Source organism: Triticum dicoccoides, chromosome 3B, assembly GCF_002162155.2.
Source record: "Triticum dicoccoides isolate Atlit2015 ecotype Zavitan chromosome 3B, WEW_v2.0, whole genome shotgun sequence".
Classification (NCBI taxonomy): domain Eukaryota; kingdom Viridiplantae; phylum Streptophyta; class Magnoliopsida; order Poales; family Poaceae; genus Triticum; species Triticum dicoccoides.
In genome coordinates, this window is record NC_041385.1 from 658,227,932 (window position 1) to 658,239,261 (window position 11,330).

The following is an 11,330-nucleotide window of genomic DNA, read 5'->3' on the forward strand; positions in this document are numbered from 1 at the left end:
GGCTGCCCCTTGGCCGCCTCTCCTCTTCCACCACTTGGGCCCATAAGGCCCAATAACCTCCGGGTGGGGGGAGGGGGTTCCAGTAACCCCCTAGTACTCCGGTATATATCCGATAACCCCCGGAACCATTCCAGTGTCCGAATATAGTTGTCCAATATATCAATCTTCATGTCTTGACCATTTCGAGACTCCTCGTCATGTCCGTGATCACATCCGGGACTCCAAACTACCTTCGGTACATCAAAATAAATAAACTCATAATATAACCGTCATCAAACTTTAAGCGTGCGGACCCTACGGGTTCGAGAACTATGTAGACATGACCGAGACACGTCTCTGTTCAATAACCAATAGCGGAACCTGGATGCTCATATTGGCTCCTACATATTCTACGAGGATCTTTATCGGTCAAACCACATAACAACATACATTGTTCCCTTTGTCATCGGTATGTTACTTGTCCGAGATTCGATCATCGGTATCTCAATACCTAGTTCAATCTCGTTACCGGCAAGTCTCTTTACTCGTTCCGTAATACATCATCTCGCAACTAACTTATTAGTTGCAATGCTTGCAAGGCTTATAGTGATGTGCATTACCGAGTGGGCCCAGAGATACCTCTCCGACAATCGAAGTGACAAATTCTAATCTCGAAATACGCATACCCAACAAGTACCATCGGAGACACTTGTAGAGCACCTTTATAATCACCCAGTTACGTTGTGACGTTTGGTAGCACACAAAGTGTTCCTCCGGTAAACGGGAGTTGAATAATCTCATAGTAATAGGAACATGTATAAGTCATGAAGAAAGCAATAGCAACATACTAAACGGTCAAGTGCTAAGCTAACAGAATGGGTCAAGTCAATCACATCATTCTCCTAATGATGTGATCCTGTTAATCAAATGACAACTCTTTGTTCATGGCTAGGAAACATAACCATCTTTGATTAACGAACTAGTCAAGTAGAGGCATACTAGTGACACTCAGTTTGTCTATGTATTCACACATTTATTATGTTTCTGGTTAATACAATTCTAGCATGAATAATAAACATTTATCATGATGTGAGGAAATAAATAATAACTTTATTATTGCCTCTAGGGCATATTTCCTTCATTAAGTTCATGGAAAAACGGAGTAATGCAATAAGAATGATGACATGATGTACACAAGATCTATTTATGTAGAAATAGACCCCATATTGCTATCCTTAATAGCAACGATACATACGTGTCGTTTCCCCTTCTGTCAGTGGGATCAAGCATCGTAAGATTGAACCCATCACTACAAAAAAAGACACATCTGTGACATTTTGGGCCGAACGATTTTTTTTCTGTCATACTTATGACACTTCAATGACAATAATTGTGACAAAACCCGGTATCATCATAGATGTTGTGGGCTCCTACTTCTATGACAAAAAATCATGATAGAAAATGGGATTTTCATCCTGGGCGGGCCGAAGACGCAGCTATAAGACATTCTTTGGGCCGTCCATGACGGAAAAAACCGTGGTAGAAGCGAGGGCGAGGAAAAATTCAGGGAGTTCCTGGTTACGGTGGATGGTCTGGGGCCAAGCGATGCGTGTTTCTCTCGTACACGTACGCCCATGTGTGCGAGGCGTTGTGCTCTAACTGAACCCGAGCGAGGCGTTGGGCTCTAACTTAACCCGAGCGATTGCACTAGCTACGTTACTGAACCCGAGTGATTCCTTCGCTACTGCTGCTAACTGAAGCCGATCGAACCATGCTGCCTCCTTCCCTTGATGAATAGTGAGTGTTGATGGGGGGGGGGGTTCGGATGAATAGTTCCCGGTGGGGGTAGATGGAGAGGACCCCATGGTTGCCTCTGGATGAACAAGACCCCGATTGATCGAGCCGGTTGGGGCTGGATGAATAGGACCCCGTGGAGGGCTGGATGAACAGGATGACCCCATGGAGGGCTGGTTAAACAGTAGCCGGTGGAGGGCTGGATGAATAGTAGCCCGTGGAGGGGTGGTTGAACAGGACCCCATGGAGAGGGATGGTTGAACAGTAGCCGGTGGAGTAGCATGTGGTGGATGCTGGATGAACAGGAGCCCGTGGATGAACAGTCGTAGGTGGAGGGTGGAGGAGGTCGACGGCGGATGAATAGTAGCCCGTGGAGGCTGGAGGAGGTCGATTTTGGAGATGAACAGTATCCTGTGGAGTCCCATTTTGCGGTACGCCACACCCCTCCCGATGAACAGGACCCCTGTTTCGACCGTAGCGCTCCAACACAAGTATGTTTCCTCCATTTTGCGGTATGCCACACCCCTCTCGATCAATAGGATCCCATTTCGACCCTAGGAGGTCCAACAAAAGTCCATTTCCTCTGTTTTGCGGTACGCCAGACCCCTCCCGATGAACAGGAATCATTTCGAACATGGCCGGTCGAACACAAGGCCGTTTCCTCTATTCTGCGGTACGCCAGGCCTCGTTTCCATCGGCTGTTTCGTCCAAGCTTGTTGGCTCCCACGCATTCCGTTGCCTCCCGATGAACACGACGCATTCCGTTGCCTCCCCATGAACACGACGACGATGCAGTTTCTCCGTTCCGTCCCAGCCAAGTACACGAGCCCTGGCCGTACGTATGCGCGAGTAGGAGTTCGAGACCCCGCCCGTATGTACGTACGTGGCCGTATTTAGTTTCTTGCACACTGGCCGCTGTACATACGTGTACATGCTACGTGCGTGCCTCTACTACGACACGTGCGCACCTCTACATCGACATGTACATACTGATAACCAACAAGTATAGGGGATCGCAACAGTTTTCGAGGGTAGAGTATTCAACCCAAATTTATTGATTCAACACAAGGGGAGCCAAAGAATATTCTCAAGTATTAGCAGTTGAGTTGTCAATTCAACCACACCTGGATAACTTAGTATCTACAGCAAAGTATTTAGTAGCAAAGTAGTATGGAAGTAACGGTAACAGTGGCAAAAGTAACAGTAGCAGTTTTGTAGTAATTGTAACAGTAGCAACGGTAAAGTAAATAAGCAAAGCACAATATGTGAACAGCTCGTAGGCGTTGGATCAGTGATGGATAATTATGTCAGATGCGATTCCTCATGTAATAGTTATAACATAGGGTGACACAAAACTAGCTCCAGTTCATCAATGTAATGTAGCATGTATTCCGAACATAGTCATACGTGCTTATGGAAAATAACTTGCATGACATCTTTTGTCCTACCCTCCCGTGGCAGCGGGGACCTAATGGAAACTAAGGGATATTAAGGCCTCCTTTTAATAGAGTACCAGACCAAAGCATTAACACATAGTGAATACATGAACTCCTCAAACTACGGTCATCACCGAGAAGTATAACGATTATTATCACTTTGGGGTTGTCGGATCATAACACATAATAGGTGACTATAGACTTGCAAGATAGGATCAAGAACTCACATATATTCATGAAAACATAATAGGATCAGATCTGAAATCAGGGCACTCGGGTCCTAGTGACAAGCATTAAGCATAGCAAAGTCATAGCAACATCAATCTCAGAACATAGTGGATACTAGGGATCAAACCCTAACAAAAATAACTTGGTTACATGGTAAATCTCATCCAACCCATCACCGTCCAGCAAGCCTACGATGGAATTACTAACGCACGGCGGTGAGCATCATGAAATTGGTGATGGAGGATGGTTGATGATGACGACGGCGACGAATCCCCCTCTCGGGAGCCCCGAACGGACTCCAGATCAGCCCTCCCGAGAGAAATTAGGGCTTGGCGGCGGCTCCATATCATAAAACGCGATGAAACTTTCTCTCTGTTTTTTTCTCCGCGAAAGCAAATATATGGAGTTGGAGTTGAGGTCGGTGGACGTCCAGGGGTCCACGAGGCAGGGGGCGCTCCCTAGGGGGGGGAGGGGGGCGCCCTCACCCTCATGGACAGGGTGTGGGCCCCCTGGTGCTGATTCTTTCACCAGTATTTTTTTATTAATTCTGAAAAGTTGCTCCGTGGATTTTCAAGTCATTCCGAGAACTTTTATTTCTGCACAAAATAACACCATGGCAGTTCTGCTAAAAACAGCATCAGTCCGGGTTAGTTCCATTCAAATTATGCAAGTCAGAGTCCAAAACAAGGGCAAAAGTTTTTGTAAAAGTAGATATGACAGAGACGTATAACTCCCCCAAGCTTAAACCTTTGCTTGTCCTCGAGCAATTCAGTTGACAAACTAAAAGTGATAAAGAAAAACTTTTACAAACTCTGTTTGCTCTTATTGTTGCAAATATGTAAAGCCAGCATTCAAGTTTTCAGCAAAAATTATGAACTAACCATATTCACAATAACACTTAGGTCTCATGTTTACTCATATCAATGGCATAATCAACTAGCGAGCAATAATAATAAATCTCGGATGACAACACTTTCTCAAAACAATCATAATATGATATAACAAGATGGTATCTCGCTAGCACTTTCTAAGACCACAAAACATAAATGCAGAGCACCTTTAAAGATCAAGGACTGACTAAACATTGTAATTCATGGTAAAAGAGATCCAGTCATAGTCATACCCAATATAAATTAATTGTAATGCATGCAAATGATAGCGGTGCTCTCCTGCGGGTGCTTTTTAATAAGAGGGTGATGACTCAACATAAAATTAAATAGATAGGCCCTTAGTAGAGGGAAGCAGGGATTTGTAGAGGTGCCAGAGCTCGATTTTGAAACAGAGATAAATAACATTTTGAGCGGTATAGTTTCACTGTCAACATAACAACTAAGAGATCTCGATATCTTCCATGCTACACACATTAAAGGCTGTTCTCGAACAGAATGGTAAAGTTTATATCCCCCCACCACCAACAAGCATCAATCCATGGCTTGCCCGAAACAATGAGTGCCTCCAACTAATAACAATCCTGGGGGAGTTTTGTTTGCAATTATTTTGATTTGATTTGAGCATGGGACTGGGTATCCCGGTGACCAGCCATTTTCTCGTGAATGAGGAGCGGAGTCCACTCCTCTTGAGAATAACCCGCCTAACATGGAAGATACAGACAACCCTAGTTGATACATGAGTTGTTCGAGCATACAAAATAGAATTTCATTTGAAGGTTTGGAGTTTGGCGCATACAAATTTACTTGGTACGGCATGTAGATACCGTATATAGGAAGGTATGGTGGACACATATGGAATAACTTTGGGGTTTATGGAGTTTGGATGCACAAGCAGTATTCCCGCTTAGTACAGGTGAAGTCTAGCAAGAGACTGGGAAACGACCAACTTAGAGAGCGACAACAGTCATGAACATGCATTAAAATTAATCAACAATGAGTGCAAGCATGAGTAGGATATAATCCACCATGAACATAAATATCGTGAAGGCTATGTTGATTTTGTTTCAACTACATGTGTGAACATGTGCCAAGTCAAGTCACTCGAATCATTCAAAGGAGGATACCACCCTATCATACCACATCACAACCATTTTAATAGCATGTTGGCACGCAAGGTAAACCATTATAAGCTCCTAGCTAATTAAGCATGGCATAATCAACTATAATCTCTAATTGTCATTTCAAACATGTTTATTCATAATGAGCTAAATCAGGAACGATGAACTAATCATATTTACAAAAACAAGAGAGGTCGAGTTCATACCAGCTTCTCTCATCTCAATCATTTCATCATATATCGTCATTATTGCCTTTCACTTGCGCGACCGAACGGTGTGGATAATAATAATAGTGCATGTGCATTGGACTAAGCTGGAATCTGCAAGCATTCAACTCAAGGGAGAAGACAAGGTAATGTGGGCTCTTGGTTAAATCAACAACAATGCATATTAGAGCCACTAAACATTTTCATTATGGTCCTCTCCTCTCGACCCCCAAAGGAAAGAAAAGAAATAAAACTATTTACACGGGAAAGCTCCCAACAAGCAAAAGAAGAACGGGAAATCTTTTTGGGTTTTCTTTTAATTAGTACTACAAGCATGGAAAGTAAGCTAACTATTTTTTTGTTTTTCTTAAGGTTAATCAAACAAACAAGAAGAAAGCTAGAAAAAAAATTAAACTAGCATGGATAGTACAATGAAAAAGTATGAGCACCGATGACTAGAATGAGTGTGTGAACACGAATGTAATGTCGGCGAGAAATACGTACTCCCCCAAGCTTAGGCTTTTGGCCTAAGTTGGTCTATGCCCATGGATCACGGCTACTCTCTCCGGTGTACTAAGGAGTGTCATCATACTGCCACTGGGTGGCGATCTCCTTCGGATCCCACTGATAAAAGGATGGACGATAAGGGTCAAGTGGTGATTTCGGCTCATGCTCTGGAGCTGATGTATGGCCCCGGTACGCATAAACGGCCGCCGGCAAGACAAGGTAAGGGCCTGGAGTTAAATCAAACAAAGAGGGCGCAGACAAGATAATAGTCTCACTGTGTTTCTTACGAAATCTCAAATTGTACTTAAGCATATTCTCATCATTTTTAACAATAAACTCATGTGCTACCATGCTCTAATAATCTGGAAAAGTAGGGGGCAGACATTTTTCCTCTTTCTCAAAATGCCTAATAGGTATCCTGAAATGTTTAGCAAGGTGTGAAGCATAGATACCTCCAAAGATGGGGCCCTTTGTACGGTTCAGGCTTAATCGTTTAGCAATAATAGCACCCATACTAACAGAGTTATCACGAAATAAAGCATGGAACAAAATAATAATATCAGGAACACTAAGGTTTCCACAGTTTCCGCGACCAATTAAGCATCGACTAGCAAATATGGCAAAGTAGCGTAAAATAGGAAAATGTATGCTAGTAATTCTTGCATCGGAAACCTTCCTCGTTTCCCTACAGTAATAGTATCAATAAATCCATCCACATCTTTACGGTGTGGTTCCTCTAAGCTGCCCCCAAAAGTTATCTTGCAAACCGTGCAAAATTCATGTATTGACATCTCCCTAGCCACATCATATAAATGAAACTCTAATGAAGGAGGTGATTTCTTAGGATAAAAGTCGAAATTTTGCATGAAAGTTTTGGTGAGTAAGAGATATTGTTCGGTCTGGTCGTGGAGGAAGTCGGTGAGGCCCGCATTATCAGCCAACGAATAAAAATCATCATGAGTCCCGGCTGCTCTCAAGAAATCATCACAAGGCCATTCACACGGCCGTACTTCCGCCACACGAGGGAGATTATACTTGGGCTTTTCATTCTCCTTAGCTTGTTTATCCTTAGAGCCTTGGCTAGAAGATCCCCTCAAGAAAAATCTCTTCATCTTTTTCTGATTTTTTTGAAATTTTTAGTAACTCAAAATAAAAGTGAACCAAACTCAACAAAATTGATAGCAACTAGTCCCACAAGTGCCTAGAGACTATATCATGCATTAGAAATACTTGGGACCATATAAATTTGACATGCAAGATCAAGAACAGGGTCACCTAAGCAGCAAAAATTTGCAATGAATAAAACACTAGAACAAAAACTAATTGGACCATTGGAGGAGTCACATACCAAGGAACAATCCCCCAAAGCAGTTTTGTGAATGGAGCTTTGAGCAAGGAGATCCAAAATGGTAGCAAACTAAGCTAGAACTCATGCTTGAGCTGGATAGTGATTTTTCTTGGGAGGAAGAAGAAGTGTGTGGGTGTAGGAATAAGTGGAAGGGGCCCACCGTGGGCCCACGAGGCAGGGGGGAGTGCCCTGGACCCTCGTGGCCAGGTGCTAGCTCCCCCTGCTGTGTTCTCAGTGCCAGATATTCTCAAATATTCCAGAAAAAATCATACTAAATTTGCAGGGCAACTGGAGAACTTTTATTTTTGGGGTATTTTTTATTGCATGGATAATTCAGAAAACAAACAAAAAAATACTATTTTTGCTTTACTTAATCTAAATAACAGAAAGTAAAAGGAGGGTACAAAAGGTTGTGTCTTCTAACTTCGTCCATCTAATGCTCATCAAAAGGAATCCACTAACAAGGTTGATCAAGTCTTGTTAACAAACTCATTCCGAATAACATGAAACTGGAGAAATTTCGAATGACACTAAGTTACCTCAACTGGGATATGAACATCCCCAATAATAAGAATATCATATTTCTTCTTGATAGTAGGAAGAGGAAATTCAAAACCTCTAATAATGATAGTTGGAATTTTTCCAATAGAATTGATACTGTGAACTTGAGGTTGTTTCCTCGGAAAGTGTACCGTATGCTCATTACCATTAACATGAAAAGTGACATTGCCTTTGTTGCAATCAATACCAGCCCCTGCAGTATTCGAAAAGGGTCTACCAAGGATAATCGACATACTATCGTCCTCAGGAATATCAAGAATAACAAAGTCCATTAAAATAGTAACGTTTGCAACCACAACAGGCACATCCTCACAAATACCGACAGGTATAGCGGTTGATTTATCGGCCATTTGCAAAGATATTTCAGTAGGTGTCAACTTATTCAATTCAAGTCTACGATATAAAGAGAGAGGCATAACACTAACACCGGCTCCAAGATCACATAAAGCAGTTTTAACTTAGTTTGTTTTAATGGAGCATGGTATAGTTGGTACTCCTGGATCTCCAAGTTTCTTTGGTATTCCACCCTTAAAAGTATAATTAGCAAGCATGGTGGAAATTTCATCTTCTGGTATCTTTCTTTTATTTTTAATAATGTCTTTCATGTATTTAGCATAAGGATTCACTTTAAGCATATCAGTTAAGCGCATAAGTAAGAAGATAGGTCTAATCATTTCAGCAAAGCGCTCAAAATCCTCATCATCCTTTTTCTTGGATGGCTTAGGAGGGAAAGGCATGGGTGTCTGAACCCATGGTTCTCTTTCTTTACCGTGCTTCCTAGCAGCAGCAAAGTCTCTCTTATCATAACGTTGATTCTCTGATTGTGGGTTATCAAGACCAACAGCAGGTTCAATCTCTACATCATTATTATTGCTAGGTTGAACATGAACATGAACATTATCACTAGGTTCATGTTCATCACCAGATTGTGTTTCAGCATCAGAAATAGAAATATCATTGGGATTCTTTGGTGTGTCTACAACAGGTTCACTAGAAGCATGCAAAGTCCTATCATTTTTTTTCTTCTTTTTAGAAGGGGTGCATATACATTATTTCTCTGAGAATCTTGCTCAATTCTCTTAGGGTGGCCTTCAGGATACAAAGGTTCCTGAGTCATTTTACCGGTTCTAGTAGCCACTCTAACAGAAAAATCATGTTTATTATTTAATTCATCGAGCAATTCACTTTGAGCTTTAAGTACTTGTTCTGCTTGAGTGGTGACCATAGAAGCATATTTACTAATGAGTTTAAGTTCACCTTTAACTCTAGCCATATAATCACTCAAGTGTCCAATCATAGAAGCATTACTTTTCAATTGTCTACCAACATAAGCATTGAAGTTTTCTTGTCTAGCCATAAAGTCATCAAATTCATCCAAACATTGGCTAGCCAACTTAGTAGACGGGATTTCAACTTTATCATATCTATAGAGAGAATTTACCTTTACTACCTGTGTCGGGTTCTCAAGACCATGTGTTTCTTCAATAGGTGGTATATTAAGACCATGTATTTCTTCAACATGAGGTAAATTCTTAACATCTTCAGCTTTAATACCTTTTTCTTTCATAGATTTCTTTGCCTCTTGCATATCTTCAAGACTGAGAAATAGAACTCCCCTCTTCTTCGGAGTTGGTTTAGGAGTCGGCTCAGGAATTGGCTTAGGAGTTGGTTCAGGAAGTATCCAATTGTTTTCATTAGTCAACATATTATTCGATAGCAATTCAGCTTGGTCGACTGTTCTTTCCCTGAAAACACAACCAGCACGACTATCCAAGTGGTCCTTGGAAGTATCAGTTAGTCCATTATACAAGATATCAAGTATTTCATATTTCTTAAGAGGATGATCAGGCAAAGCATTAAGTAACCGGAGAAGCCTCCACCAAGCTTGTGGGAGACTCTCTTCTTCAATTTGCACAAAATTATATATTTCCCTTAAGGCAGCTTGTTTCTTATGAGCCGGGAAATATTTAGTAGAGAAGTAATAAATCATATCTTGGGAACTATGCACACAACCAGGATCAAGAGAATTAAACCAAGTTTTAGCATCACCCTTTAATGAGAACAGAAATGTCTTAAGGATATAATAGTAGCGGGATTTCTCATCATTACTGAACAGGGTGGCTATATCATTTAATTTAGTAAGATGTGCCACAACAGTTTCAGATTCATAGCCATAAAAAGGACCAGATTCAACCAAAGTAATTATCTCAGGACCAACAAAGAAATCATAATCCTTATCAGTAACAAAGATAGGTGAAGTAGAAAAAGCAGGGTCATATTTCATTCTGGCATTCAGAGTTTTCTGTTTCAGTTTAGCTAATAACTTCTTAAGATCAGATCTATCAATGCAAGCAAGAAAATCTCTAGCAGTTTCTTCATCCATAACATAACTGTCGGGACCCCGACTCAATGCCACATCGATCTAGCATGTAACACCTCATATCACTTTGCGGCCTCACACACGGTATTCCCACGGGTGTCGTCTTACCTTCGTCCGGGACCGTTTGCGCCTTTTGGCACACGTATATGATAGTGTCGCTAGCATCCATATGGTAAGAAGCCCGAGCTGACATGGCTAGTCGTAAACCCAAAGTGGCACAGACTTACAGGGACAGGCATTCATGACCCAGCATCGAACGTGTCGGTCATCAGCAAGTGAATCCGGGCTGTAGCACTAGGCTAGCAGGACTCCGGTAAACCGGGCTGTAGCGGGCTAAGAGGACTCCGGTATCCATCGCGTGACATTTCCCCGAAGGGATAGACACAGGAACGAAGAAGGACACATGCCGGCCAGCCTAAGTGTTCCGGAGCAGTAGCAAGCTACCAAGGCTTAGTGGAGACACTAGGAGACATTTCCCGATAAGAGAGGCTACTAAGAATAGACAACCAGATAGTCAGATCCCACACATACCAAGCATTTCAATCATACACACAATATGCTCGATATGTGCAAATACAACAAGGCATCACAACATGACTCTACAACACAATTATTTTATTTAAAGGCTTAGGGAGCCATACATATCATACACACAAGTACGGGTCGCACGACCCAACATTCAAGTTATACAGACATACAAGCCAACAGCGGAAGTAACTTGTCTGAGTACAGACAACTAGTAAAATAAAAGAGGCTTGGAAAGCCTGGCTATACTACGTGGTCCTTCACAAGCTCAGGGTCACCACCTGGGCCTCAGTCTACTCATCGATGTCAACGTCTACGAAGAACCCATCAGAAGGGGTTGCAGCGTCTTTTGAAAATG